This window comes from Pongo abelii, chromosome 5 (assembly GCF_028885655.2).
Source record: "Pongo abelii isolate AG06213 chromosome 5, NHGRI_mPonAbe1-v2.0_pri, whole genome shotgun sequence".
Classification (NCBI taxonomy): domain Eukaryota; kingdom Metazoa; phylum Chordata; class Mammalia; order Primates; family Hominidae; genus Pongo; species Pongo abelii.
The window spans coordinates 19,666,572-19,689,192 of record NC_071990.2 but is presented as its reverse complement, the minus strand read 5'-3'; the positions used below and the strand labels follow the sequence as shown (position 1 = coordinate 19,689,192).

Genomic DNA, 22,621 nt, shown 5'->3' with positions numbered 1-22,621 from the left:
TTATAAAAGATCCTTTTAAAGTCTTCAGAGACAAGACGGTGACCACAATGATGATGAAGATGATTTATGGGGTGCTTACTATGTGCTAGGTACTGTGCTTATTTAATCCTGAAAATAGTCCCCTGAGATGGGCACAAAACACCCATTTTACAGATGAAAACCTGAGATTCAGCAAGGCTAATTAACTGTTTTGGGGCCTCTAAGGTAATTAAGTGTGAGAACCCAGGTCTCCCTGAGGCCAAGTTCTGACTCCTAAAAACCAAACAAACAAAACACGTAGCCCTTAATAAATACTTATGAAGTAAATAGAATAAATAGCAACTGGTGCATTTTAGAGACTTGTCAAACACTGATATTTAGTTTATGGCTAAGAAAAACAAAAAACTCTCCTTTTTTAATCCCAATATTTTCTTCGGGGTCACTCCTGCATCTTTTCTGCTCCTGTGGAGGACTCAAGTGCTGCCCTGCATTCCTCTTTTTGCCAGTTATTTGTGCAACATGCAGTTTTAGCCTGAAGAATTCCATCTCCTAGCAGCTACCAGGGTTACTTGCAGCCTCAATGATCTTCCTTTGAGGAGAGGGAAAAAAATCCCCTAACTTTGTAATACAGTCCAGCGATGCATGAGAAGCCTTTGTCAAATCATGGGGGGAAAAAAGGAAAATAAAAATGCCGTTCTCCTCTGGAATGTCTCCTAGGACTAGTGAAAAATGCTAATTCTGACAACAGCAAAATCATTTTAAAATCAAAGCACCTTTGAGTTATATTAGAAATGAGATTAAAATGAGAAGTGGTGAAAGAAAATAATTACATTCTTTCAATCTAGCAGCATCTTATCCCCTCCAGCTCTGTTCTGGTTTATGATGCCCTAGATATTCTCCCGGGAATGATTTCCCCGTGACTCCCGATAGACATGCTTTGTGTGCAGGTTGCATGAAAAGGTAGAGGGATGCATGGGCTCTCTGGATTCCCCCAGAATAGGCTGATTGGAGGTTGGAAACCTTTTTTCTCCCTTCTGTAACAAAACCCCACAGCTCACTGTTTTTATTTTTAATTACTCCACGATTAATGCGCGAAAGTGTGCTAATGCTATTAGCCTTCACTATACCGGCTGCATCTGAGTACTCCACGAGATCAAGTTAAAAGTGGGCCAGAGCGCTTATAAAAGATGGATTTTTCCTTAAGGGCGCGCGCGCGCGTACACACACACACACACACACACACACACACACACACACACACACACACACACACACACACACACACACACACACACACACACACCACACACCACACACCGGAGCCCCTCACCCTGCAGTCTGGAACGCCCCTCTCCACCGCGAATGGGGCTCGTGGAGCCTGCAAAGGAGTCGGCCTTTGGTATGCGCTCTGGGAAAAGGGAGAGCCCTCGGGACGCGCTGTCACCAGGGACGCCTCGCTCCTGGCGCGCCGCTCCCACGTCCCCCGGCCTCCCCCGCCCTGAGTGTGGAAGTGGCGCTCATTCAGCCTTAGGGGGGCATTTCTGCATTCTTTTCCAACAAGATGACGGCCCTTCGCGGCGCCCCTTCCTCCGGCGCCTCTGCCAAGGAGCTAGGGGCGGGAGCCGCGCGCCCAGCCCGCGGCCCAGATGGCGGAGCAGTCCCGAGCGGGGACATTTTCTCAGGCTTTCAAAAAGAGCACTTTCTTTCCTGCCTAATATTTAGCTCCTTCAAATGCAAATGGAGAGGTTGCGCTCCAAGGTTAGCATAACAATTATGGGAAAGCTTTAAATCTGATGCGTTTGTTTACATGATGAAAGGCAGGCAGGATCCGAAAGCTCCAAGGCCCCGGCTTTTCAGCAACTATTTTCTAACTAGTGAACTGCGAGTCAATTTTAGATCACAAAGAAAACCAATTTATATCACGGTGTAGGCTAATTTTGGAGGGAGTTCCACATTATTATCAATTTTTTTTTTTCTTAAATGACCGCTGCTGGAAGAGTGCTTTTTCCTTTTCCTTGGCGTCCTGAAGTTTGGTGTAAGCTAATTGGTGTTAGTGATAGGCAAGGAGGTCTTCATTATTGAGAACAATGCGAACCAGGGGATGCGGCGAAAGCAGGCAGAGAGTTTTAACGGAGAGTTGGTAGGGTTTTAGCATAAAATGCATGAAAGCATCTTAGTTTGACTGTTAAAGTTTTTATTTTTTATTCTGCTTAGCTATTTTGGTATTTCTAAAAGGGATGTGTGGTTTTAAATACTGCTGATGGGTATCAGACCTAGACTTCAGAGGAATGGCATTATCCCACTATAAAACCATTAATTTCTAGGCATCAACAGTGAGAACTGGGCCAAGCACATGAGATGTCTAAGATCTGCCAGGAAAAAGACCATGAAGGACCTGCCTGTGGTCAAGAAAGACATATCAGGTCTTTTTTCCCCACTTCCTCTTTCCCTCTCTCCCTCCCTCCCTTCCTCCCTTCCACTTCCAGTCCAGGAGACTTTTTCCAAACTTTCTTCCCGGGGCCATCCTCTCACCTGTCATACACAGAAAAGTGAATTCTTGTTACCGGAAAGGGGCCCAATCCAGACCCCAAGAGAAGGCTCTTGGATCTCACACAAGAAAGTATTCCAGGCAAGTTTATTAAGAAAGCAAGTTTATTGAAAGCAAATCTATTAAGAAAGCAAAGAAATAAAGAATGGCAACTCCACAGACAGAGCAGCAGCTTGGGCTGCTCCATGGATAATACTTAACAGTTATTTCTTGGTTATATGTTAAACAAGGGGTGTATTGTTCATGAGTCTTCTGGGAAAGGGGTGGACAATTCCCGGAACTGAGGTTTCCTCCCCCTTTTAGACCATATAGGGTAGCTTCCTGATGTTGCCATGGCATCTGTAAACTGTCATGATGCTGTTGGGTGTGTCTTTTAGCATGCTAATGCATTATAATTAGCATATAATGAGCAGTGAGGACAACCAGAGGTCACTTTCTTTGCCATCTTGGCTTTGGTGGGATTTGGTAGCTTCTTTACCACATGCTGTTTTAACAGCAAGGTCTTTATGACCTGTATCTTGTGCCGACCTCTCATCTCATCTTGTGAGTAATACCACCTGGGAATACAGCCCAGTGGGATCTCAGTCTTATTTTACCCAACCCCTATTCAAGATGGAGTTGCTTTGGTTCAAATGCCTCTGACACTTTTACTGAAATTCTGTGAGATCTCAGCCTATTAGGATCCTCATCAGTGGGAGACCCCGGAGGGGAAAGAAGACCCTTGGGAGCTTATTGTCTATTGGCTTCATTGGCAATGTATTGGAAAATAGTTTATAAAACACCACTATTTACAATGCTGACTACTCTGAAAGTTTACAAGTGCGTAGTATTTAGCAATGTTTTCCCATTTGAGAGAGTATTTATGACCAACAGAAATATGCCATTTTCAATGTTAATATTCAGCTACAAAACCATTTTTTTTCTTGCAGTATTTGTACAGTTGAGCCGAAATGCCTGTTCTAACAAAGAGATCCTGGGTAAGTGTGCATGCTCCATTGCCTGACAGGTATAAAGCAGTCGTTTTCAACTTCAATGAGCAGCTGAATCACTTGAAGAACTTCTAGCCTAAAAGAATCAAAGAACTATATAATTTCGAGAGAACACAAGATACCAAAATTTTCCTAGTGTAGATGGCTCAATCAGTGTTGATTGAACCATCCACACTAGAAATTAAGTGAAATTGAGGGACTATTCTTAAATGTAAATATTTTTCTAATATAGGTTTTTAGAGATTGCTGACTTGACTTATTTAGGAACTCAAAGCAAATAGTCTTCTGGAGTAATAGATAAGCATTAGAAAACACTAGGTCTACCTGGCCAAATGAACGGATTCACAAAGGGGGGTGATATATAAATGAAATATATTTAACTGATCTTGAACTACATCGAGATTCACTGCACTGAAGAGTCCCCTTGGCTCTCTTAGTAATCATGCCCCTTTTATCAGTTACTCTATGCTTTGTTCTCTTCTGGAGTGTTCCTTTTCTCTGAAACCCTTGACAGGCTCCTCTGATTAATGATTAAGGCAACTCTTCAAACCCAACTCCTCAAATAAGCCTTCAGGACAGAGAGGTTGATATTTTCTTTTCTTTCTTTTTTTTATTTTTTATTTTTTTGAGATGGAGTCTTGCTCTGTCACCCAGGCTGGAGTGCAGTGGCGCGATCTCGGCTCACTGCAAGCTGTGCCTCCTGGGTTCACGCCATTCTCCTGCCTCAGCCTCCCAAGTAGCTGGGACTACAGGCGCCTGCCACCATGCCCAGCTAATTTTTTGTATTTTTTTAGTAGAGACGGGGTTTCACCGTGTTAGCCAGGATGGTCTTGATCTCCCGACCTCAGGGTCCACCCGCCTCAGCCTCCCAAAGTACTGGGATTACAGGCGTGAGCCACCGCACCTGGCCTGAGAGGCTGATATTTTCATGTGAGACCCTAGCCATCCTGAAGTGAAATCTTACGACTCCTTTTCATTCATCTAACCATTTAATATAATAAAACATACTAATCTCCTGCTTCTGCTTAGTGTCTATATGAGTATGCTGATTTTTCCCATTTTGTTTTAAATTGTATGTCCTGAAAGGGCTAGATATTTTCTTTCTGACTTTTCATAATGCCTAGTATAGAGCCACACAGAAATAGATACATGAAAACAATAATTTTGATGATGATGCCTCATGAAGTAGCTTGGCATTAAGTTACTGTCTGTTTACATGCTACTAAGCTAAATGGATGAAATGTATCTTCTGTATAAAGCCTACTTCACGGCTGGCCCGGTGGCTCATGCCTGTAATCCCACCCAGGCAGGTGGATCACCTGAGGTCAGGAGTTCAAGACCAGCCTGACCAACATGGAGAAACCCCGTCTATACTAAAAATACAAAAAATTAGCTGGGCATGCTGGCGCATGCCTGTAATCCCAGCTACTCAGGAGGCTGAGGCAGGAAAGTCGCTTGAACCTGGGAAGCGGAGGTTGTGGTGAGCCTAGGTCGCACCATTGCACTCCAACCTGGGCAACAAGAGCAAAACTCTATCTCAAAAACAAAACAAAAAAACCCCAAAACAACAACAACAACAAAACAAAACAAAACAAACAAAAAACCTAGCCACTTGGCCATGGACACATGTCAGGCTAGTTGAGAGGCAAGTAGTAAAATTGTAGGAGATGTTTCACTCAAGTCATATTTTTATGTGCACTAAGGAAATATACAGCATGAGAAGTCATATGTAAATCATTGTAAAATAAACAAACACCTATAATTTATCTTTCATTTAATGGGTATCATAACATGCTGGAGAATAGTGATCTAGAAGACAAGGGATCCTCACCGGTGACTGCCTTTGTGATTTTTGTGTTGAAGATGAGAGGCAATGCTGTTGAAATATACAGTGTTCAGTAAGTCATTTGTTTCACCCTTTTCTCATTGACAGCAAGAGGAGTAGACGATCCTTCCAGTTCTTTCTGAATTATATGTATTGCATCTGCTTCGGTTTACTTAAACCACAATACACATACACATACAGTAGGGTCAGCATTGGTTTAAACAGGTGACTCTATTATGATAATATTGTCAACACCCATTAAAATTATTGTGATCTCCTGTCTATGTGTTACCGTCTCCTTGGATTTATGGGAAACGCTCTGCTGATTGTTTTTCAGTGTAAAGGAGTCATTTTCTTTGAGCAACTGCTATTTCTACCTGAACATTCTAGTCATTGAGGAGACATTTAATTTAGGGACGAAGCAGATCTTCTTTACCCTTGCCGTTATCCTGTGTCACAGCTGACTGCTTTAGTGCCAATAAAATGCTAAGGGCTCTGGTTTTACTGGGCAAAGCGCTGAGTGTCAAAGTCATTCCTATTAAATATTAACATCATTTACTAAGAATATAATTAGAAATAAAATAAACTAGCATATAAATTTTGTATCTTAATCATCCTCTGCTCTTGTTCAGGTATTGAAAAATTGTTTTCTTGTTCCTAAAGGTAGAGCTAGGAGTGAGGGTTTTAAGGGCATTAAACTACCACTGCAGAGAGATAGTGATAGTATTTTTTTCCACAGGTATTTTGAAAGACCTGAGGTTTTTGGAGGTCAAATTATGAGTATGTCAAGAAATGTGTGTGTGAGTATGTATGTGTATTTTGAGGTGAGGGAGGAAATGGAAGTGGGAAATTAGATGGAAGAAACGGGAAAGTGATAGAATAAATAAGGATCTTGGGTATTTTCTAGTTCTGAAATAAAACCATGGATTGAATTCAATAGGTCAATTTTATGTAAATACAGCGTAGAGGGCAGATATCCAGAAATAACAGATTTTTATTCTCCAGAGGAAAAGGGAGAATTATCAAGAGCAGAAACTTCTGGAACAGGGTATTCCATATCCTTACTGATAAGACAGTAAGGCTTGAATTTATTTATTTTGTATAACTGTTTTGTTTACCAATTCTCCTGCTGGTGGACATTTGCGTTGTTTCCATTTATTTTGCTATTATAAAAAATGCTGCTACAATCATTATTATATTTGTTTCTTGGCACACAGGTGCCACATCATCCCTAGGGCATCTTGCCTTTGTGATGCATTATTAATTTCTGTTCTGTCTAGTCTATAATTTTTATTAACAAAATAGTAACCCCTAAACTGATTTCATGTGTTTGCACGGTAGAATTAAATTGGCATATACTTCTTCAGCTTTGCACAATAATGGCAAAATTATTTTCTAAAAAGAAAACACTCCTACCACAGTGTATACGAGTTCCAGTTACTCTATATTCTTCCTAACACATTGTTTTGTCAGAATTTTAAATTTTGTCAACCTGAGGGTGGTAAAATTTTACCTCATTTTGGTTTTTATTTTCCTTTCCTTGATTATTAATGAGGCTGATCATTTTTCATGTTTATTGGTCATTCATGTTTCGTCGTTTCCGTATAGTTTGTTACCCTTCTACTGAGCTATTTTTTTTTTTTTTTACTGATTATTAGGAATAATCTCACACTGATCCTCTGATGATTATATACATTACAAATAATCTTTATTACTCTGTGGCTGGGATTTTCATTCTTCTTAAGACATCTTTTGATAAACTGAAGTTCTTAGCTTTCAATGACATCAACCACTTTTTTATGATTTTACTTTTTTTGGTTTTATTTAAGAAATCCTTCTATCAAAAAGACATCACATTCTTTTTTAAAAAGTATTAAGCCCTCAATCAGTCTGAAACTGTTTTTTTGCCTATGATGTGAGGAAGAGGTCCAATTGCACTTTTTCTAAAGGGGTAACTGGTCATCCATGTTTTATTAAGCATTATTTATTAAGTGGCCCCTGCTTTCCTGTTGGTGTATGATGTTACTTCTATCATATGTTAGATTTGCATATATACCTGGGTCTATTTCATGGCCCTCAGTTGTGTTCTGTTAGTGTATTTCACTATATATGTCCTAATTCTACACCATCTTAATTAAGAATGGCTTGTTTGTGTTCACATCGGGGAGAGGATGAACTCTTACTTAACTCTTCTTCATGAGCGTCTTGACTATTCTTGATCCTTTGCTCTTTCATGTACATTTTAGAATCAGCTTCATAGATTCCATATAAAGTCCTTTCTGAGTTTCGGTTGAAATTGCCATGAATCTGCAGTTCAATTGGAGGAGTTGACATATTCTTTGATATCACAATATTGGATTTTCTAATCCATGAATATGATAAATCTCTCCATTTATTTATACCTTCTTTAAACAAAAGTTGATGATTTTCTCTTTAAAGGTCTCACATGGGTTTTGTTCTGGATACATGATATTTTGATGGCATTAGAAATGTGATATTTTAAATCCATTAAATGTTCTATGTATTGCTCTTCTATGGTAATGCGATTGACTTTTATGTATCAACCGTATCTAGCAACTTTATTGAACTGTCTTACTAAATTTGATAGTTTATCTATAGATTGACGGATTATTTTTTGAAGAGCATCTTGTAAGAAAAATAATAATTTTATTATTTCCTTTCCTTATGACTTTAACTTTTCTGTTCTTTTTCTTTTTTTCTGCTTCCCTCCTTCCCTGCCTCTCTTTTCTTCCTTATTTCCTTCTTTTCTTCTTCCCCTTTGCTGCTTCCTGTTTGTCTCCTACATCCACCCTCTTTTTTTTTTTTTTTGGTATTAGTTAGGACCTTCAGAATAGAGTTAATATGAAAGTGGTAATAGCATACATCTTTCCAAGATTTTAAAAGGGGTTCTTTGGGCCGGGCACGGTGGCTCACGCCTGTAATCCCAGCACTTCGGGAAGCCGAGGCGGGCGGATCACCGGAGGTCAGGAGTTCGAGACCAACCTGGCCAACATGGTGAAACCCCGTCTCTACTAAAAATACAAAAATTAGCCGGGCATGGTGGCAGCTGCCTGTAATCTCACCTACTTGGGAGGCTGAGGCAGGAGAATCGCTTGAACCCGGAAGGCAGAGGTTGCAGTGAACCGAGATTGCGCCACTGCACTCCAGTCTGGGCAGCGAGCAAGACTCCTTCTCAAAAAACAACAAAAAAAGGAGTTCTTTTAATGTTTTACCATTAAGTATGATGTTTGTTGTAAAGTACGTATGTATGTGTAACTATATGAAAATAAGTTTTGACGAAGAGCTTAGGCTGTTTTTTTTTTTTTTTGAGACAGAATCTTGCTCTGTTGCCCAGGCTGGAGTGCAGTGGCACGATCTTGGCTCACTGAAACTTCTGCCTCCTGGGTTCAAGCGATTCTTGCCTCAGCTTCTCAAGTAGCTGGGATTACAGGTGCTGCCACCATGCTGGCTCATATTTGTATTATTAGTAGAGACAGGGTTTCACCATATTGGTTGGGCTAGTCTCAAACTCAAGCTTAGGCTGTTTAAAACTCAAGAATGAACATTGATTTTTATCAACGCTTTTTTTCGCTATCTCTAATCATATTTTTCCTCTTATTTTTAATATGGTAAATTATATTAATAAATTTTCTAAAGTTGAAGGAAATTTACATTTTTCAAGAAATTAAAATTGGAATTTTAAATTTTGTATTGTAGCAGCAAAAAAGCACACAATAAAATTTACCATCTTAACCATTTCGAAGTGTACTGTCAGTAGTGTTAAATATGTCCACTTTGTTGTGCAACCTGTCTCCAGAACTTTTTCATCTTGCAAAACTGAAATTCTATACCTATTAAACAACTCCCCATTTTTCCTGTTCCTCCAGTCCCTGGCAACCACCATTCTACTTTCTTCTGTTTCTTCCTAAAATTAAAATAGGACTATCATATGATCTGGCAATCCCACTGCAGGATATATTCCAAAGGAAATAAAATCAGTACGTTGAAGAGATATTTGTACCCCCATGTTCACTGCAGCATTATTCACAATAGCCAAGAGATGGAATTGATCTAAGAGTCCTTCAGTGGGAGAATAAAGAAAATGTGGTATATACACACAGTAGGACACTATACAGCCTTGCAAAAAAACCCCAAATTCTATCATTTGCGACAACATGGGTGAAACTGGAGGATGTTATGTTATGTGAAATAAGCTGGGCAAAGAAAGGCAAAATATCATGTGATCTCGCTTATATGTGGAATCTAAAAAAGTTAAACTCACAGAATTCGAGAGCAGAATGTGGATTGTCAGGGGCTGGGTGGGCTGGGTAAATGTTAGTCAAAGGGTGTCAAGTTTCAGTTAAACAGGAGGAATAAGTTCAAAGATCTAACATGGTGACTATAGTTAATAACAATGCATTCTCGAAAACTGTATTCTTGAACATTGCTGAGAGTAGAGTTTAAGTGTTCTCACCACACAAAAAAAGTAAGTATATGAGGTAATGCGTTTGTTAATTAGCTTGATTTAATCATTCCATTAGGTATACAGATTTCAAAGCATCATGTTGTACACGATAAATATATACAATTTTTAGTTGTCAAAAAACAAAAACAAGAAAAGAGTTGTCAAAAAAAGAGAAAATAAAAAATAAAAAGAATGAGATGCAATTATAATACTCTACCCCATCTAATTCTACTAAAGGCTGAAGAGACCAACATCTACCCAAAAGATCAGTAGTCCCCTGGGTTCCTCCTATGCCCAATCCATCCCAAAGGCCTTAGATGTATTAAAAGTTGCCTCTAATTTTACTTGTGTCTGAATTTGTGGAGGGGAAGTGAGGGGAGAATCATGCTTGTTACTTAATCTTCCCCAATGCAGAGGTCACTTTGCTACTGATGCCCATATAACTATAACTAATACTACCAGTAACATTTCACAAAGTACTTTCTCCATAAATTATCTACATTTGAGCTGAAATGTACTTGTGAGTTACTTAATACCATCCCCGTTTATATATAAAAGTTTATGACTAAACCAACACCATACAGCTGCCTAATAAAATCAGGCTTCAAACCTTAAAAAGATTTTTTCTTTAATAGTTTTAAAACTATTCATGTGGTCTATTTCTTCTTGAGTCTATGTTGCAAGGTAAGTAAAATATATTTTTTAAACAATTTATCTATAACTTTATTGGTAGAATAAACTTGATACTATTCTTTTACTATTTTTTTAATTGTTGGAGCACCTGTAGTTATACGCCCATTTCATTACAATATTGTTTATTTGTATGATGTCTCTGTTAATCAAACTTGGCAGAGGTCTGTGAATTTAATAGCCTTTTTTAAAGGGCCAACTTTGCATTTTCAATCCCCTATTGTATGTTTTATTTCTTTTTTATTTTCCACTTACTTTATTTGGGGCCATTCTAATTTTTAACTTCTAAGTTTTTGCCTTAGTTCAGTATTTTTCAGTCTTTTCTTACTCATAATGTAGGCATTGAATGCATTAATTTTTTCTCTAAATATTTTATTACCAACATTACTGAGTTACTTACAAGCATATTTTTATTTTTTTCAAGTGTATGAGCATTTAATAAGTTTTCTGTGACTATCAATTTTTGTAATTGTTATATTTTCATAAAAGAACATTTTATAATTTGCAAATGATCTACATGTGGTTTAAGAAAATCTTTATTTTCCAATTATTAGAAATAATTTAATATAGTTTATAATATTGAGGATACAAATTGTGTTCTATATTCCTATTTATTTATTTTTCTTTTCTTTTTTCTTTCTTTTTTTTTTGGGGGGGACAGAGTCTTACTCTGTCACCCAGACTGGAGTACAGTGGCATGATCTCAGTTCACTGCAACCTCTGCCTCCTGGGTTAAAGCAATTCTCATGCCTCAGCCTCCCAAGTAGCTGGGACCACAGGTGCATGCCACCATACCTGGCTAATTTTTGTATTTTCAGTAGAGACAGGGTTTCACCATGTTGGCCAGGCTGGTCTCGAACTCCTGGCCTCAAGTGATCCTCCCACCTTGGCCTCCCAAAGTGCTGGGACTAGAGGCAAGAGCCACCATGCCTGGCTATCTTTGCTTATTTCTTAATGAGAAAGGTGTTTTAAAATCTTACTATGAAGACAGATTTGTAAGTTTACCTTTGTAGTTCTCTCAAATTTCATGAAATTCAGTTTTCATATTGAAATTATATTTTGAGCATATACAAACTTAAATTATCATACCTTTCCGGTATGATATACAAACTTAAATTATCATACCTTTTACACTATTGTGTTCTCTTTATCTCTAGAATTATTTTTTGTCTTAAATTATATCATTTCTGACATTAGTTTTATATTTTATGTTGTCTAATGTAAACTGAATCAGAATATATGTCTGAATTTTAATATATCTGAATATATGTTATATGTGATATATATTTTAATGTATCTGAATATACATATATTCAGATATACTAAAATTAAAATACATGTGTTAAAATACATATATTCAGATATATTAAAATATATTTGATATATTTAATATATCTGAATTTTTCAAAATCTAGCCTGAAACACCTTGACTTTTAACATGTGTAGTCCATTTAAGTTTATTGTGATTAATCATACATTTGGATTTATTTCAAATGTGTTACTGTAAATCCTCTATTCTATTTTTACTCTAGTATTTGTTTTGACTTTAATGCTTACTCTGAATTTTTAATTTGATAATCTTAAACTAATTCTTCACTTGCCCAACAATGTAGTGATTTTAGAATAGTTGAATTCCCATTACTTTTCTGCTTTCTTATTTGACAAACATGGCTCACTGTAGCCTCGACCTCCCGGCCTCAAGCGATCCTCCCACCTCAGCAGGCCGCCTGAGTAGCTGGGACTACAGGTGTGCACCACCACACTTGGCTAAAGATATTGTTTTATATATTCAGGGTTGTTTATTAAAGATTAACCCATGTTTACTAGTTTATTTTCTTGACTTTCTCACCATTCTTTCTTGTCTCCTAGACTTTACTTTTTTCCTCATTTTTATTTTTACTAAATTAAATCACATATGCATGTCTTTATTTAGCCTCTGTTAATAGTACAGTCTCAAAGTCTTGTTTGTTGCCTTTATTGTGCCCATATTCCTACACTGTAATTTTACTGTCTATAAAATTGACATTTTTCCGTAGCACTTTTTGATATAATTTTGCTCTTTTCTGGCTTCTGTTATTACTGTTGAAAAGTTAGCTGCCTAATTATTTTTTTAAAAATTTGTTTTTAACCTCTGATTTCTTTTAAGGTCTTTTTTTTTGTCTTTGTTGCTCTGCAAGTTTTTCAGTGTGTCCAGAGATGGATTTCTATTTATTTATTCTACTTAGGGTATGAATCTGAAAACTTGCATTTTTTCTTAATTCTAAAACAAATCTCAGCAAGTTTCTTTGAATATTCTCTCCCCCATTCTTCTGTTATTTCTTTTATGCATGTCAGTTGATGAATATTAGATAACCTCTATTTATGGTGCACCTTTTTTTTTTTAACTCTTCATTTCATATATTTTTTCTCTTTATCCTTCTGGACTTCATACTGTATAATTTCCCCAGATCTACTTTCCAGTGCATTGATTTTGTCTTCAGCTTTGTCTTTCCAGATGTTTAACTAGTTTATTAAAGTTTTGATTTCAATTATTACATATTTCATTTCTATATAATCTACATGGTTATATTTCAAATATACCTCATTTCGTCTCCCCTTCTTCTGAAATAATTTAAATGCCCTCTTGTTTAAACATATTCAATGTAATTAATTTACTTTTTATTATTTATCTGATTATTCCAGTATCTGTAGGTTTGTGGACCTGATTTGTTATTTGTTATCCCTCCCAGCTCAAGCTAATAACAAATACACTGTTTTCTTTTTAGCTGTGAGAATTTAACTCTTGATTGTAGGGTTCTTCTAGGCCTGAGGTGAAAGTGTTTCCTTTAAATTGAGATTCACCTTTGGTTTTACTCAGTTCTAGGAACCACTACCAATGAAGGACCATTTAAAAATAATTATCAGCTTAGAGTTTTAGGGTTAAATAGTATGAATTGTAGTGTCAATGCTACATGATTGAAATCTTAATGGAGACTTTCTGCCTCTATCCCAAGTCAAGGAAGAGATAGGCAAAGTTCTATATCTATATCACATATACCCTGTGTGTGTATGTGAGTGTGTTTCCTTAATTCACTGTACTTGTTCACAGGGGATGACTGTAGGCTTGGTCTTCTGACCTCTATGAAAAAACAGACCATTAAAACTGAAGTTACCTGACATCATGGTTTGGCAGAAGGTCCTAAGGCCGCTACTAATTCCAATGCTTGGTTAATTCTAGACTCAAGATTTCTGGATGTTTTCAGCCTTTGAGAATATCCACCACACGCACACACACACACACACACACACACACACACACACACACACACAGAGTTCAGTTATATATTTAAATATTTAAAATATGTTAGTTCTATACCTGAAATATTTTCTTACTATATTTTGTTCTACCATACTCTCACACAAAGGTTTTTTTTTTTTTTTTAAGAAAATAATTACACAGTAAAAAGCTAATACTAAGGCTTATATTTGGTTATGTTATATGGGTTAGAAAAAATAATGACCTTTCAGGTACTGGTTTATATAATCACAGTTATAAAAAGAAAAACATTTTCTAATAATATGAAGATCATTTTTTAAGCACATTACTATTGTTTTCTTTTAGGAGTATAAGAAAGTGCGACAAGTTTGTTTTCAAGTACTATATTAAAGAGACAACCCTTAAGAATGTCAAATGAACCTTTAAAAAAATTAAAGTTTTTCCAATTTGCTGACCACAGGGAGGACAATGCATTTAGCACTCTTACTTGACTAGAGAAAGCCAAGTTTATGTTCTAATTCCAAGAATCAAATTTTTATCTTGAGTGTTTTTTGACCTCACTTCACTTACAATGGCTTGGGTTATATTTAATGTGTGGAACAGAGAGAAGGGATGAGAATGACTTTACCTGGTAAACTTGAATGTCTTGTTTCTTTAAAACTGACATTATTTATTATGAAGATGGGGTATCATTGCACTTGTTTGTAAGGATTTCTGAATGTTTGTGTTTATTTATTCATTGTGGGAAAGAAACATTTCTTTAAAAAAGAAAGCACTTTGACAATAAAGGAAAAGAAATCAGCTTTCATCCTGGGGAAATGGTGTGTATATCTGATTTCCTTTTAAGCAATTTCAGATTACTGGATATATTTATAATGGGTGGCGATTTTTAATCATTGAGGATAATAACCTCATGTTTTTTATTAGTTATTTGGCTTTAATAGGCCATTCAAGTAATGCTTTAGCTAATAGTTTTTTGTTTTTAGAGGGAAGGAAACAACATTTTGTTATTATTCAAGAAAACCATATTGCTTCTTAATGATCTGTTATCACTGAGTTTCTTGTGTTATCTTATTCTGCATAGTGTCTGCCATTTGGTATTCAGAAGATTAATTATTATTTTTATAGAATTAATCATAAAGTTCCAGTTCAGATATACAGCAATCATTTGATGCTTTGGTCCTTATAGTCTTCTATTTAGAATGACCACAGTTTTAGCCTGTGCTACTTTAATAGAAAGCATGCCATTTTGGCTATGAGACAAAATATCTATATTAATTATTTGAAAAGGAAAAATGCAAAATTGTGGTGAATTACTTTATAGCTTGAATTTAGTGGCTTGTTTTTACCTCATGGTTATAGCTTTAGCATTGGAAATCTCCTTGTCCATCTTTGAGGGGGTAGGCCGGGGTTTGGGATGGGCAGGATTGAGGATCATTATTTTTGGTCGGGGTTGGAACCTTGCCAATGTGTGTCTGGGGAGTCACTGAGTCTCAGTTGTTTTGAATAAAGTGTTAACTTGGATTCCACTTTCACTTCATTTGGTAACAATACATATTATCCCAGTGAAATTTTGATAATTTGCAGGGCTGCTAAAATACACAGGTTTTTATCTGGAGTTTTGATTGCTTCTTTTGTGAATTGTCCATAGAGCAATGTTAATAGAGCACATGGTAATACTTTTCTTCAGGTAAAAAAGTAGATCAAAAATATTGTGGCTTTAAAAAAACTAACATTTGACCAATTTGGTTCTTTGGTTCTTTCATATTTGAAAAAGTACAAATGTTTGGATACAATGGCAATATGTGGAAGGAAGTTATCATCAACCAGAACATAGTGGAATGTTGTTAGTGACCTCTCAGAAATAAAGTCTTACATATTGTGAAAAAACGCACAGTGAGCTTAGCTAAAAGTAGCCCTTGTGAAAAGAAATAGGGTGCAAAGACAAAGTCATTGTCATATTTCTTTATTACCATGGGTGGGAGGGCGGCAAGGAGGAGGTGAAAGGAGCTGCCTGAGCATGCCACACCATAAACTTGATACACTCACTAATGTTAATAATCTTTAAAAATGTCGCAAATATAAGGATTCAGTCTTTTGTTACTTGATTTTTTTCCAAGTTTCTTCTTTTTTATTTCATTTGTGTTTTTTTTTTTTTTTTTTTTTTGAGAGAGTCTCACTCTGTTGTCCAGGCTGGAATGCAGTGGCACGATCTTGGCTCACTGCAAGCTCCACCTCCCGGGTTCACGCCATTCTCCTGCCTCAGCCTCCCGAGTAGCTGGGACTACAGGTGCGCAGCACCACGCCCGGCTAATTTTTTGTATTTTTAGTAGAGACGCGGTTTCACCGTGTTAGCCAGGATGGTTTCCATCTCCTGACCTCGTGATCCGCCCGCCTTGGCCTCCCAAGGTGCTGGGATTACAGGTGTGAGCCACCGTGCCCGGCCTATTTCATTTTTTTTAACATTAACTGGTCTTCAGAGCCACCAGGGGGTGGTGTGATGGGTCCCCCACCAGGGTACTTAAGGGTGTATGTCCGCTGCTTGGGTCTTGAAGGCTGGGTCATGAGCCAAGGTCATGGTGCCCAGCTCAGGAGCAGGTGTCCCTGAGAACCCAAACATCCTGGGGCATAGCTGGGAACATACCAAGGAAAACAGGGAAAACGGTCTCATCACACATGCACACACAGAGTAGACAAAGAGTCAGAAAATGAACTTAAAGTTGCTTAGAGATGGGAGGACATGCAACTCTTTTTTTTTTTTTTTTTTTAGGCAGTCTCGTCCTGTCTGCCAGGCTGGAGTGCAGTAGTGTGATCTTGGCTCAGGGCAATCTTCACCTCCCAGGTTGAAGTAATTCTGCTGCCTCAGCCTTTTGAGTAACTGGGATTACAGGCACGTGCCACCACGCCCAGCTAATTTTGTGTTTTTAGTAGAGGCGGGGTTTCACCATGTTGGCTAGGCTGGTCTCGAACTCCTGACCTCAGGTGATTCACCCACCTCGGCCTCCCAATGTGCTGGGATTACAGGCATGAGCCACTGTGCCCGGCCACAGTGCAGCTCTCTAGAGGTATCCTGTTGCCACCAGGCGGTGCCCTATACATAAGACCTAATGAATTCATCTACTCACCAAGGAGTATATGAGTTTATTACAGTCCCAAGTTTTCTCATTTTTAATTTTAATTTTATTTTTTCTTTTTTTTGAGATGGAGTCTTCCTGTGTTGCCCAGGCTGGAGTGCAGTAGCACAATCACGGCTCACTGCAAGCTCCGCCTCTCCCGTTCACTCCATTCTCCTGCCTCAACCTCTCGAGTAGCTGGGACTACAGGCGCCCGCCACCACGCCCAGCTAATTTTTTCTATTTTTTAGTAGAGACGGGTTTTCACCGTGTTAGCCAGGATGGTCTCCATCTCCTGACCTCGTGATCTGCCTGCCTCGGCCTCCCAAAGTGCTGAGATTACAGGCGTGAGCCACCGCGCCTGGACCCAAGTTTTCTCATTCTTAAAAATACATATGATATTCCAATACCAATGAATCAGAATTTTTAGGACATCTGCATTTTTAAAAGTTTCTTCAGATAAATATGATAATTGTGACCCACTCGTCCATTGTCTATTAAATACCTCCTAAAATCTCTTCTTTTTGTTTGTAAATGAGTTCATGTCAGAAAAGCGATCAATTCAACATATTTTCTCTCCCAGTTAAGTATTGATCTAACCTACGCATTGTGGGGTTTTGCCACAGATGAGATATGCAACAGTAAATACTCTCCAAAACAAATTAAATTTTGATTCATTCTACTGTCTAAAAAGACATAGGTAAGGAAAGGCATAGTCCTGATTTTAAAAGCCAGTGAATCAAACACTTTGCCAAGGGTTATGGAGGCATCTATTGACTGTATCCTTTCTATGCTTTCCCATACAAATTTATATTTCCTGTCAATTTTCTAAATAGAAAACGAAAGAGTTGTTTAGTAAACATCCTTGGGGTGTTCATGTAGATCCCTGTTTAGCAGAAAACTCGTGAAGAAAATGCCCATTTTGTTTAAGGCTCTGTATGTAGGAACTCAGTCATGACAGAAATACATTCTTGGAAAAATATAAACCCATATTCAAATGATTTTCAATTTTCTTTTTTTAGTGTATTCAGCTGGAACTTGTCAGCATTTCAAGGGAAAGAAGTCACTCAGTAATTAATGCTGGAGGTGGTGAGTGAATGTGTGTGTGTGAGTGTACGTGCATGTGTAGGAGGATATAGAAATTAACGGAGAGTAGGTTTTTACTTTATTTAATTCCCATACTACTTTTCTCAGATTTATATTTCTTTGTGATTAATTTTTGTCAGACGCAGTAATAAGATCTGAGTTTTTTCTCCAATCCCATGTTTATTTATTTGATTTAGAGACAACACGACAAGTCCTGCTTTGTTCTTCTGTCATCTTAGTTGTAGGTCTGTTGGATCTTTGATCAAGTTAGTCTTTTTTATATTGGATTTTCTCCAGATATATTATAAATTGTAGCAGGTCATTTGGAATGAATATAGTTTATCACCTCAGTAGGTTCTAAATTAAAGTTCTTTAATAGTGCACAGGAAGTGTTTATGACCTTTAGAATGGGTCAATGATTACAGGTTTTAAGAGGTTCAGAAAGTCCATGGAGACCTTCCCCTCAAACTATTCTGCTTAAAAAGGGAAGGGTCACCAGCCAGATCAGCAACAAAATTCCAAACAAAACAAAACAAACATACAAAAAAAAACCCCTCAGTGTTATTGGGAAGGTAAAGCAACAAGAACCCTCATGCATTGCTTGTGAGATGGAAACGCAGGAAAATTTTTGCTTGTGTCTAGTAAAGCTAAACATACATATACCCTATGAGTCAGTAATTTCACTCTTCTGTGTATATTCACCATACATTCCTGCTGATGTATATCAGAAGATATCTAACATTTTTCTTTTCTTTTTTTTTTTTTTTCCTTTTCTTTTGAGATGGAGTCTTGCTCTGTCACTCAGGCTGGAGTGCAGTGGTGCGATCTCAGCTCACTGCAACCTCTGCCTCCAGGGTTCAAGAAAATCTCCTGCCTCAGCCTCCCAAGTAGCTGGGACTATAGGCATGTACCACCACGCCAGGCTAATTTTTGTATTTTTTTTAGAGACTGGGTTTCACCATGTTGTCCAGGCTGGCTTTGACCTCCTGACTTGCAAGTGATCTGCCCACCTCGGCATCCCAAAGTGTTGGGATTACAGGTGTCAGCCACCATGCCCAGCCTTAAGATTTTTCAAAGTAGCGTTGCAATGGACCGAAATATATGTGTGTGTGCATATGTGTATATATTAAAATGAGCCAAAATGCCTATCAAGAATCAAATACGTGAGCTAATTATGACATACTTATGCATTGGAGTAGTATGCAACTATAAAAATGAATAAATTACAAATACACAAGAAATGTGGATCCACCTTAAGGGCATAATATTGAACAAAAAAAGGCCAGACATGATATATCCTATGCAAATGGAAGCACATCAATAAAACAGACAAAATGTAATCATATTTTAGGCATTATAATTATATATAAAATCTTTTTTTTTTTCTTTTGAGACGGCATCTCACTCTGTCGCCCAGGTTGGAGTGCAGTGGCACGATCTCGGCTCACTGCTAGCTTCGCCTTCCTGGGTTCATGCCATTCTCCTGCCTCAGCCTCCCGAGTAGCTGGGACTACAGGCGCCCGCAACCACGCCCGGCTAATTTTTTTGTATTTTTAGTAGAGACGGGGTTTCACCATGTTAGCCAGAATGTCTCCATCTCCTGACCTCGTGATCTGCCTGCCTCAGCCTCCCAAAGTGCTGGGATTACAGGCGTGAGCCACCGCGCCCAGTGAATTATATTTAAAATCTTAAGGAAAGCCAGGAAGCATATAGATATTTCAGGGATACTGGTTACAGCTGCAGGAAGGGAGGCATTTATATCGAAGAAGTGGCAAGTCTGGGACTCTCATAGTATGTCTTGCCATGAGTGCCAGTTACGTTGCTGTGCATGTCAATAGTTCATTAAGGTGTACATTTGTTTTAGGCACTTCTCTTTATGTATTATATTTGATAATTACAAATAAAGTACCTGAACTGTGTTTAAAAAGAAAATGAAGACACAATCACATGTGTTGGTAAAGGAAGTTTCAGAGTTTCACCTAAACTTACAAAAGCAAGGACAGACTTACAAAAGCAAGAACTTTGCTCTTCACTCCTCCTGATGCGCCTTGTTATTGGGGCACATGCGGCGAGCTGTGACATGCTGAGGAGCCCCCCTGCAATGGTTTCAGGGGGATGAAATAAGGTTGGAGAGGAAGCCTTACATCGGAATCTCATTACTTGGGTGAGGTTAAGTCAGACACTTCATGTTACTATAGCATAGTTGTGTGTGTGTTCATATGTTAATTCTATTCTAGTATAATGAGAGAAGTGCTGGAATTCAGCACCAGCCAAGTACCTAATGTGCCTTTCAACCCCTGACCATAATGAATATAAAATGCTGGTAGTAATAGATAGATTGAAATGAAAAACCCCTTCATCTTGGCATGTGAGAGATTTGCAATCACATTTGGATTCTCAAAGTGCTGTTTGATTGGAGATTAACATGTGGGTGGATTGACCTTTCTTGCAAGAGCCGTTGTTTTTACACTAGATGTGTGAAAAACAAATTTCAAATAGCTGCCCTATTGTACTTCTTTTGTGATTCATATTATCACCCTTTTAGATTTCTCAGCAATAATGGTGCTTATTAAACTCACCGGGGATTTTTTTTCCCCTTAACTCTACTTAAACACTTTTTTTTTTTTTTTTGTCTTCCATAGGGGTGGAATTTTCTACCAACAGAAAAGTTTCTTCACGTTCTTATACTGTCAACATATGGTTTCTTGATTGGCTTGTGTTTTAGTCCCAAGAATGTCTGCTTTAGAAATTAAGGGAAGCTTTGGGATATTTTGTATAGACATTTTTCACCAATTCCTAGGGAGGAAAACATATTTTATTTTTATCAGCTTTAAAATTTATTGTTTACACATTTTCTTTCTTTCTTTTCTTTGAGGCAGAGGCTCACTCTGTTGCCCAGGCTGGAGTGCAGTGGTGCAATCCCGGCTCACTGCAGCCTCCACCTGCCGGTTAAGTGATTCTCTTGCCTCAGCCTCCCGAGTAGCTGGGATCACAGGCCACACCCGGCTAATTTTTGTCTTTTTAGTAGACTTGGTTTCACCATGTTGGCCAGGCTGGTCTTGTACCCCAGGCCTTAAGTGATACACCCACCTTGGCCTCCGAAAGTGCTGGGATTACAGGAGTGCTCCACTGTGCCAGGCCCATATTTTCTACATATAGATCTTTCTTTTGTCTTAGTTTTTTTCCCTTCGTAAGTGTTGCCTACATGTTACCTCGTAAACCAAGATGTCAATTTTTCTTGTTACAGCTATCAAATTGCAACAAAGCAGATTTAGGTTCTTGTCAAATTCTAAAATTTTTTTAATTAAAAAAAATTTTAAAGATGATCAAAACTGACCTACACTTTTAAATCTCTGTGCAGAAAAATCATCTGAAACTATATATTTTGTACTCCCAGTGTGGATCAATTTATTTTAAGCTTTTTTGAGTTGAGATTGGGGTGTGGTTTGGGGAAGCAAATAATAGTTCTTGAAATTGAGGGCAAGTAATCATACCACTATTGATATATCTGATATTCCTCCATATTTTATGTAGGCTGAGATGTAAACTATTTTCCATCATGTATGCTTTGTTTGGTTATAGATACAATCTTTATTTTTTAATTAATTTTTTTTTTGAGATGGAGTCTCACTCTGTCACCCAGGCTGGAGTGCAGTGGTACAATCTCGGCTCACTGCACCCTTTGCCTCCTGGGTTCAAGAGATTCTCCTGTCTCAGCCTCCCAAGTAACTGGGACCACAGAGAGTGCCACCACACCTGGCTAATTTTTGTATTTTTAGTAGAGATGGTGTTTCACCATGTTGGCCAGGCTGGTCTTGAACTTCTGACCTCAAGTGATCCATCCACCTCAGCCTCCCAAACTGCTGGGATTACAGGGGTGAACCACAGTGCCTGGCTTTGGTTATAGATGCAATCTTTATACCTGTAGCTGGTTTGAACTTATTTTAAATATTTGGAAGCTATTAAATAGTTCCTACTCAATTGAGTAATGAATGCCCGCACAAAAATCGAATACACATGAGGAATATTTACCCAATCAAATCAACTAATAAAGAGTAATATATCCCCTCTAGAAAGTTTAGACATTTTGATGTTAAGTGGTATCTTGTTCTGTTTCATAGTAACATCTTCTTTTGAAGAATGGGATGGGACAAAAGAGAACGTAAAAAGGCATTAAAATATTTAAATTTTAATTCCGGGGTCTAAGTTTCTTAAGTAACATTTGTAAAGGAAGCCTTTCTGTTTTAATGTTTCCCCTGTATTATTCACATCATTTTAAGGACACACCACGAAATATGTTATTTCAATAGCTACATATTGAGTTTGTTCAAGAAGAATAGCTTTGAAAATCAACTTGTTTTTTCTTATTTTCTTTAAGGCTGACTTATAAAAGCAATATTCCCCCAGTTGGTTTCCTTTCTTTTCATAAGCTACCCAGGAAGACATTTTGTGAGTCATGTTGCATTAAAAAATGGCCCTTGTTCCTTAAGTGTCATATGGACTAGAGCAGATACTGACTTTAAGTGGTCTTAGGAGCAGACTGATGGGACATTTGTACATTGAAAAGCTATCTCTGGGGATTTGTAGAAACTCTTATTCAGAAAATAGAAGTATGCACGTTCTTCAGGGTCACTGGTGAGTCTAGGCAAAATGCCATCCAACCAGTAGTG

The 22,621-nt window shown here is 37.8% G+C and overlaps 2 long non-coding RNA genes across 2 annotated transcripts in view; one reads left to right on the top strand and one right to left on the bottom strand.

Annotated features, from left to right (window-relative positions):
- The window catches only part of LOC129059893 (uncharacterized), a 61,481-nt gene extending 59,911 nt beyond the window's left edge, over positions 1-1,570 (bottom strand). Inside the window, exon 1 of the long non-coding RNA XR_008526058.2 lies at positions 1,310-1,570. This is a non-coding gene — a long non-coding RNA (uncharacterized LOC129059893). The remainder of the gene's footprint in view (positions 1-1,309) is intronic.
- LOC129059892 (uncharacterized) overlaps positions 627-22,621 on the top strand; it is a 162,634-nt gene continuing 140,639 nt past the window's right edge. Inside the window, exon 1 of the long non-coding RNA XR_010140585.1 lies at positions 627-3,504. This is a non-coding gene — a long non-coding RNA (uncharacterized LOC129059892). The remainder of the gene's footprint in view (positions 3,505-22,621) is intronic.